Raw genomic sequence first — 9,667 nt, 5'->3', positions numbered from 1 at the left:
GTCAGATGAAACCTATGAACAGGATTGAACATTAGTTTAAAACAATCTGGGATAATTTTGATTTGGTTAATAATTAAAAAGAACAAATACATTTTAAAAGTTAAAAAAAATCGATTTGTCTTGTATTTAGTATTTAATAACACTGGAACGTTTCATTTCACAATTAACTGTTTTGTTCAGTTATGACCCCCAAGTGTAAAAAACAACCTCGAAACGCCACTGCACCTCTGTATTTTTTATCTTTTAATTGGCTTGTGATTATTTTTAAGACTATAAAGAACGAACAATTGGTTTTAACAATTACTCTTATTGCGCACTCACGTTCTGTAAGTGCAGAGCACATTTTGCAACAACGGGTTGTGAACCATGAATTTTCTAATACACAATTCTGGCATGTTAATCCGAAGGCCACATCCAGCTTCTGATGATTGCGAGATAAGTCGACTGAAACTAGTTATTTTGTGTTTGCTTGGTTTCAGTAGTTTAACAAACAAAACCAAAAACTAAATTGGATTAAAATTCAAAGCTTATGTTATTCCACCATCTGAAACCTTCATCTCCAGTGAACAATAGGTACACTTTAGTTCCTTTATTATTCTTGTCGGTTACTAGTTGTCTGATTCTAAGCGTTTTTAACACTCCTACGAAAATTGGGGCCTAATAGGCCCCAGAGCAACTTGAAAGGTTATTAATATTAGGCTAATAATTTTGTATTTAAATGAAATTGCCTTTAACTGACCCTATCCCTTTATATTTTAAGGAGCAATAATATTTTGACTTTTCAGACATTTGCGAAATAATATTTAAAAAATTTTTAAAACATCCACTAAGGGTATTTTGGGGCCTATTAGGCCCCAGATCAAAAAACATAAAAATGACTTTATTTATTTCCTGAATAATTCTAGAACAGGCCTGAGCAACCGAAAAAAGCAAATTATAGTATAAATATATTAATTTTACAACTTCTTTTCAAAAGATGGATATTTAGGATAATAACTCTACTCCAACAATAATTTTAGACGGTCCTGATTATTGCCTAGTTTGTCCACGCTTGTTCTAGAACATTCTAGAAACTTTACAGAAGTATTTAGAATAATCTAGAATATTCTTGAAGCTTCTAGAATATTCTAGAAGAATCCACAAATCCTATATATATAGGAGCTGAAATCTTCAAACCGTGTCAAAAATGATATCTCTTGATGAAGCTGTACATTTACTGACAAAACCATCCGACAATGAAAGTGAACGTGATAATGTCGAAGACTACTCTGAAAGTTGTGATGATGATCCTTCTGAAGCCGAAAATGATGAACAAATCGCGCCGTACCCTTCTGAAAGTGAAGAAAGTAATCAAGAAGATCTTACTACGATGCCAGTGAACGAACTTTTGTCCAAAGATAAGAATTTTAGTTATTCAACAACACCTTCAAGGATCAACAGGAGAACCGCAGCTCTCAATATATTCAATGGGAACCCAGGCATTACAAGGCAAGCTGCTCCAAGAGTCTCTACACCATTCGAAACATTCAAAATTTTCATTTCTGATAATATGATGGAACAGATCATTCACTCAACAAACACCGTCATGAAAGAACCAATTTTTGAAGAAGACCTCTGGAAATGGATCGCAGCTAATCTTTTCCTTGGAATAAGCAAATCCAAAAATGCATCGATAGACGAAATGTTTTCAACCGAATTCGGTTTGCAATTTTTGCGAAAACTGATAACACAAGACAAATTAAAAAAAATGTGCTCAAAAATCAGATTTGACATCCACTCTCAAAGAAATAGAGAAATCAAAGATGCCGCCATCTCTGGAGTCTGGAATTTTTCATTGAAAATTGCAAAACAGTTACAACCCAAGCGAATACCTGACAGTGGATGAACAACTATGTAACTTCAAAGGAAGAGTTGGCTTCAGAACATACATTCCGACAAAGCCAGGCAAATACGGAATAAAGATTTGGTGCCTAACAGATGCAAAGACAAGTTACCTCCTCAACGCTCAAATTTATACTGGAAAGGTTGGAAATACGACAGAAACAAATCACGGAGAAAGAATAGTCAGAGAACTGAGTCAGCCATTTCTTGGAAAAGGAAGGACAATAACGACAGATAATTTCTTCACAACAATGACACTTGCCAAGTACCTACGAACAAAAAGAACAGGACTTGTTGGAACCATACGGAAATCAAGAACCTTCCTGCCTCCTGAAATAAATGCAAAATCTAGAGAGTTATCACCAAAGTTTTTCTACCATGACGACATCATTCTTCTCAGGCACTCAGACAAACCAGGAAAATATGTGCTACTACTGAGTTCTCAGTATCAGTCTGGTGAAGTAGAAGAGAATGGAAAGCCCGAAATCGTCAATCTTTACAATGCAACGAAGGCAGGTGTCGACACTCTCGATCAACTGGTGAGATATTATACAACAAAGAGCCGATCAAAGCGCTGGTCAGTCTGCATATTCTATAACATTCTAGATCTTGCTGCGTACAATGCTTTCGTTCTATACTCGACAAAACATCCAGAATTTCTTTGTCAACATAAATCAAGAGCCAGATGAGAATTTATACGGCAATTGGTGCTTGAAATCAAAGATATTTACTGCAAAGATAATGACAAAACAACCTCATGTGAACCGCCTGCAAAGAGGGCAAAAAGAGGACGATGCCATTTGTGCGGCGGATCAAAAGATAGACAGTCGAAAATTGTTTGCTCAAATTGTAAAAAAAATGTTTGTCAGAGCCATTCTAAAGTTGTTTGTAATGAATGTTGCTAAATCACTGTGTTTCTATTGGAAAAATATATGGGGCCTGATAGGCCCTAAAATCACTTTAGTGGATGTAAATATTTTTTTCGTAGGAGTGTTAAAACCTAAGCCGTTATCTACAAAATTTGTGTGTGTGAATTTTCGTATCTGCTTGCAACAGGCAACCCGCTAAACCGATTATTGCCAAACCTATCATGTATCCTTAGGACCCCACGAGGAATGCCATCTGGTGATCGGTGTTCTTTTTAACCCTCTCATTCCTATTATTACTCAGGTTCAAATGTTTTTTTTATATGCATGCCTTTTCCGTGTAATTTTTTACAAATATTAATCGAACTTAACAGACATCCTTTCAAAAACATAGTAACAAATTACAAACATTAGAAAACTCATTACTAACTACAGTACACAAAGTACCCAGAACCATTTCATCATATTTTATGCATAAATATGCAAAAGTACAATATTTTCTGATAAAATTCTATATAACTCACTAAATTATTTCTCACAAAACTGGTGTACTGTGCGAATTAGATTCACATTGCATCCAAGATGAAGACAGACACCTATTAACATGTACATTAGAAATAAACACTAAATACGGCCACTATACAGTAGACTACGAAACCAACATTGGTTTTAAGATGTTACAACAGCATTAATAGGATATTTATGTGCAATGCCCTTGAGGAGTACGTAAAACTAGTGAAAATGTGAATACACATGTAAGTGTTCGCCATGCACAAGACTTTTGCAATAACTAATGAAGAGAAAACGTGGGTATTCACATGAATACTACTGCAATTACATAATTTTGTGACAAAGGTACACTATAGAGTTTTATTTAACAGCGTATGTTTTGTGACTAAGGTACACTACAGTGTATTATTTAACAGCGTATGTTTTGCGACTAAGGTACACTATAGTGTTTTATTTAATAGCGTATGTTTTGTGACTAAGATACACTATAGTGTTTTATTTATCATGTTCTGAATAAGCAGCTGTAGTTCGTCCAGCCCACATAACACACCAGTAACGATTACTAGAGACAATGTTGTTTTGTGCGCTATCCAATTACACGACATAAAGTCTAACAGTTGAAAGCCATTTCCAGAGAACGTGCACAAATGTTCAGCGATCGTGTAGTATCCGTTTGGTTGGCGATAAGCGCAAAATTATACAGTGGGCTACCTGTGTTGCGCCAACCGCGGGCACAGAAGCCGATTTTTCGACTTACAGTTGAGCCACCAGGGATTTTTAGGTCATGTGATTCAGAAAAAGTAAAAATAGGTCATTCACAAAACAGAACTGGGGAAGCAAAATGGGAAACAACTTAGTGAGGAGGAGTAAATCAATAAATAATAATTCACAAAATCACTGGTGAAATAAAAAGAGAAAAACAACCAAAAGATGCAAAAAAGTTAAAAAAGGGGCACTCTGTGACTTTTTTATTTCTAGTCCATCAACAGTGGATAAATCGAAAGTGAGTAATGATCAATGTGCAATAATGGACATTCAAATAAATAAGAGAGGACATTCAACATTTTGAAGATATAATTAACGACTATAACTAGATACTGGACTGTTTTATTTCTGTTGTTTTTTAAATCGTAAATTTACTAATCGCGGGAAATTGAGCACCATGTTTTGTTATTGTAAGTATGTAAAACTATCGCTAACCCACCAGAGGACACTGGTTCATGGCTACACATTATATCTTTCCCAGTAACACTACAACGCTAAGAGAACCGGGTTTCGATAGCCGTGGTGATAATAGCTTGTTTGTTTTTGAATTTCGCACAAAGCTACACGAGGGCTATCTGTGCTAGCTGTCCCTAATTCAGCAGTGTAAGACTAGAGGGAAGGCAGCTAGTCATCACCACCCACTGCCAACTCTGGGGCTACTCTTTTACTAACGAATAGTGGGATTGACCGTCACATTATAACGCCCCCACGGCTGGGAGGGCGAGCATGTTTGGCGCGAAGGGGATGCGAACCCGCGACCCTCAGATTACGAGTTGCACGCCTTAACACGCTTGGCCATGCCGGGCCTGCAATAAACTGATATGTCAGCTAGCCGCGCCAAAAATGTATTCACCTAATGAAACATAACGTTCACTGTAGCCTTAAATCATTACCAAGCGGTTCAAATGTCAGTAGCTTAACATTAGCGCTACTTCCAAAAATGTGATAATTTATAAATGATAATTAGCAATCTTGATAAATTTGACATTTTAAATAAAATGTGCATGTTCGTCGAACTCTACTTTATCAAATACTAGTACCAGGATTGCAGGCTTAATAGCCAGGCCGAGGTGATAATAGCACAGTTAACACATTTTGTATCTTTGTGCTTATTTCCAAACAAACAAATGAACACAATATATATTTGTGTGTGTGTGTGTGTGTGTGTGTGTGAATAAGAGCTATGTAAGTAGAACGTGAACTTCTAAAAGCAAAGTTTTCTTTTTTCCCCCAATTTAATGAAAATCACATTGGAATACGATTTTAGAAAAATGTTTTCAGAAAAGGAAAAAAAAAATTCCACTAGATAACTGATGCATTCTGTGTTTCTTGTAAATTATTTGGTGGCAACAAATATTCAGCTGACTGAGGAAGGCTTTCTTTTCTGATGACACATCAATGAAAATGAAATTATGATCTCATGAGAGAAGCAGTTGACATATGTAATATCTTATGACACAAAATTACTTAAAACGCCGGTTATAAAGGAATTCTACAGTATAATGTAGAGATCAAGCTTTAATTAGAAATAAAAAAATTTTGTGTTTTTTGGTTTATTGGGAATTTCTTGCAAAACTAAACGAGCTCCATCTGCGCTAGCCGTCTCTAATTTACCAGTGATAGACTAGAGAAAATGTAGCTAGTCAACACCACCCACCGTCAACCTATAGGCTACTCTTTTACCAACGATGTTTGTTTGTTTTTGTTTTTGAATTTCGCGCAAAGCTACTCGAGGGCTATCTGCGCTAGCCGTCTATAATTTAGCTGTGTAAGACTAGAAGGAAGGCAACTAGTCATCACCACCCACCGCCAACTCTTGGTCTACTCTTTTGCCAAAGAATGGTGGGATTGACCGTCACATTATAACGCCCCCACGGCTGGGAGGGCGAGCATGGTTTTACCAACGAATAGAGTGATTAACCGTAAGTTTCTAAGGCTTCCACAGCTGAAAGAGCGAGTATAGTCGTTGGGACGGGGATTCGAACCTGTGATCCTCATATTGAGAGTCAAGCACTCTAATCACCAAATAAACTGAAAGGAAGAGTGCAGAAGACGTACTTTTTTACTTGAAATTATTGTACATTGAGCAGGAGAAAATCAAGTTTCTCAAGATTAAGTTCACTCTGAAACGGAGAATTCTAGCTCAGGTGAAATTAAACTTTATGATTCTGTAGTGAATAAAAACGTTTGTGGCTTCATAAACACCAAAGCAAGTTTTTATTATTTGAGTCTCGAAGTGCAGAAACAGCTAATATGAGTGCTCTTATGGAAAAGACATTAATACAATTGTTATAATAAGAATTAAGCGCGTGAAACACTAGTTTATACTGATTGATTATTTCACTGGCGTAAGCCATCAAGACCAGCTATTAGTAATTTTCAAGAATATTGAACATCCAAGAAATGGAAATAAACATTCAAGAAGATTTTCTTTTCTTCACATACATCGAGGAGGTCGCAGGTCCTACCCTATCTGAAATAATTATTTAATAGCTTACGAAACAAGTATTATTACATTCCTCATCTCGGCTATTATCCAAAGATACCAACACAAAAGTACACAATCCAAATTATTTCAGTTTAACAAAATAGCGTTTTTCATTCATTGAATCTTTTACTGTGTAACGATGCTAATCTTTTCGTTTGGTTAGAATCTGCTTTATTAGTAAAAGTGTTAAAACCCATACCAGCCGTTCTAAGATACATAAGTACGTGAAAACAATTCTGCATATAATGTTTGTTGTTTAAAATCTATAGGAAATGTTTGTATTACAGGGTAATTGTTATATAAATAAGCACAATCGTATATAAATATATCACCTTCATATCTGCCTATTTATATATTTTACTTTTGAATCATAATAAAAATTGAGTATACGTAGTTTATCCAATGAAATTGGTTGAATGAAACACCAATAATTCAGTTCCATAAATGATACAAATACGAGACTAATTATTTATGTCAGTACCTACTGAATAAGTTATTGTTGGGTCTGCAGAACGAGTTCCGAGTCTCTTTCCCACACGTATTGAAAGACATGGTCGTCTTGAGTGAAATGTTTTTACAGAGTAACTGTAAGTTAGTTGTAGTTTCTTTTTTACTTTTTTACAAGCCAACAGATATTTCAAAATAACTGGTAATATAACATTAATTAATATTGGCATAGCACGTTTGGTTGAAATTGTACACGCTGCACTGTTTAACTTTCTATCATTAACAGTTAAACCTAAAAAATGTATTATTGATTCAACTCATGTTTTGATACGTATTGTTTAACTTAATTGCGGGTGTTTTCAAACTTTGGTAACAATTCCTAATTATTTTTTTTCACGCCACATGTGGTATGAAAAAGTGCTTTATAGCTTATATTTTGAATCATGTTATGATTTAAAATGTTTCATAAGTTAAACTAATAGCAATAAAGCTACTAGATAGGGAATTATTAAATGGTAATTAGTTTGTTTGTGTAACTTTGAAAGAGAGCAGCGTTAACAGTTACACAGCAGTTATTTATAATTTGGATAGATAGGCCTATAATTTCAAAGATACAGTACGAACTTTGGTATTACCAATTTCATGTTCTTTTTCACAATTTAGATATTCTGGTAATAAAGTAAGAATGAAGAAAACCTTTACTTGCAGATAATATGAAACTTGTATTAGTATTAGCCCTGATAAAGCTGCAATTTACACTAGTGAAGTATCAGCATAATTATTTTTATCTGAAAGTAAAGTTTTTATTCCTTTAATTTTTCGTTAATCATGGTTTGTTAGTCTAGCACTGCCTTACTTACTCAGCTAATGATCAGCGTATTTCACAATGTAATGTTTTATTGAATAGGGTATTCACCTTTTTAATAGTGCAGATACGTTTATGCTCTGAATCCCAAAATCAATCTAATCCACCATTTAATGATATTACTTAATAGAATATTTTGCTATGTGCTGTTATTACTAATTATGGCATTTCTCCAGGTGTTTGTTTTTAGCATGTTGCTCAGTGTGCTTTTATTGTTTACTAGAGTATTTCAATAGATATTATTGTTATTCAATAATATAATTTATGAGGTAATGCTATTACTGATAAGGTCATCTCATCAGGTATTTTAATTGGAGAAAGTATTTCACCAGTTATTGATATTACAAAACAGGATATTTCATCTTGTTGTTAGTGCTGAAACTGTATGTGATGGATCTGTAAAATATTTAATAAAATTTTACTTGACCTCTAACCTGTAAAGAGGCCACTATGTTTACTTTCATCCTGTACTAGATATTTTCCACCAAATAATTTCTCCAGATCTGCTTGAAAATTTTGAAGGTTTGGTGAATGGGATATTTTGTTACATTAACATATATAATTTAAGGACTATAAAGGACCTGTTGATACATCAAGACTATTCCAGCCACTAAATTAAACTTTAAAAAAAGGAAAATTAAGTCTTCCCTTAAACTCCCTTCAATTTATTATATCCACTACAACTGAATGCAGCTCATTACAAATGCCAAACACTCTGTTACTGTCTTACCTGAAGACTGCTTCTATCCATTAAAACTTGTATTCTCTTGTGCTACTATTTTCACCATTATGCATGAAAAAGATTGTGCCTTTACATTATGTTCCCTTGAAAGCCTTAAACACTTCAGTAAAATACCTCATACCTTTTTTTGTTTTTCAAAACAACTTCAGAGATATTAACCTGTCCTTACATGACAACTTTCCATCCCAGATATCATCCTACTCATACCTACCATCATAACCTAAGTTGAACAACAAATGTGGCCTGGCTAACTAATAAATGAATATTTGCTGTAACTGTTTTATCAGTGCTATCTATAAGTGTAGCTACAAGTTTGGCCACTAATTTAGATTTCATTTCTTTTATCCATACACTCAATTCTTTTCTTTTGCTAAATTTTTTTCACACCTAATATATGATTGATTAGATTATGTGTAATTTGAGTCCTTTATTTATTAATAAGTCATGCTTTTAATAAGCAAATAATTTCAAAGTTGCCTCGAACAATTACATAGTTTTCTTTACTGTATGAATGGATGGAATAACAACCAATATATGGAATTTTCTGTAAACAGTCTTGTAATAAATAAATACATACATTATTCAACAGAATAGGTAAAGTTATACTTAATAAAAACGGGGATATTTGAACGAGCTGATAATACAATTTCAAAAGTTGAATAAACAAAAACTTTAAAATGTAAGGTAGGAACAGTGAAGATTCAGTGAAATACATAAGTGCAAAGTGAAAAATCAGGGTTCTTAAAAGTGGTATAAAACTGTCTGTTCCTAAGTAAAAATGCTCTGAATAACCAGTATGGTGATATTTTAAAATACGTAAATAGAATTGTGTCTTATCTTAAAATAAAGGTTCAATATTGTGAACTGTTTTGAAATGAATATGTAGTACTGTATTTCATTTAAAGGTAAATAATCACACTTTGTGTTTTAAAAATGAACATCAGGGTTGTTACATTTTTAAAAGTTTATATTATCAAATAAATGCAACTGGTTTATATTCCTATCACATAACAATATAATTATAAATTGTCACTTCATACCTTCTAAGAAACTTTCATAACTAAACACTGTGAGCTTGTAAATGTTAAGTTTCAAATTGACTA

General features: G+C 33.9%; 1 protein-coding gene across 2 annotated transcripts in view; it reads left to right on the top strand.

Annotated features, from left to right (window-relative positions):
* The first annotated feature begins 6,958 nt into the window (after positions 1-6,958).
* Positions 6,959-9,667, top strand: part of Uba1 (ubiquitin-like activating enzyme 1) — an 81,322-nt gene continuing 78,613 nt past the window's right edge. For both annotated transcript variants that reach the window (XM_076477495.1, XM_076477494.1), the window contains exon 1: positions 6,959-7,097. The gene's annotated coding sequence lies outside the window, so the exon portion shown is untranslated. The remainder of the gene's footprint in view (positions 7,098-9,667) is intronic.

This window comes from Tachypleus tridentatus, chromosome 13, assembly GCF_004210375.1.
Source record: "Tachypleus tridentatus isolate NWPU-2018 chromosome 13, ASM421037v1, whole genome shotgun sequence".
NCBI classification, from domain to species: domain Eukaryota; kingdom Metazoa; phylum Arthropoda; class Merostomata; order Xiphosura; family Limulidae; genus Tachypleus; species Tachypleus tridentatus.
The sequence above is the reverse complement of the archived record's forward strand: the minus strand, read 5'-3'. Positions and strand labels throughout refer to the sequence as shown.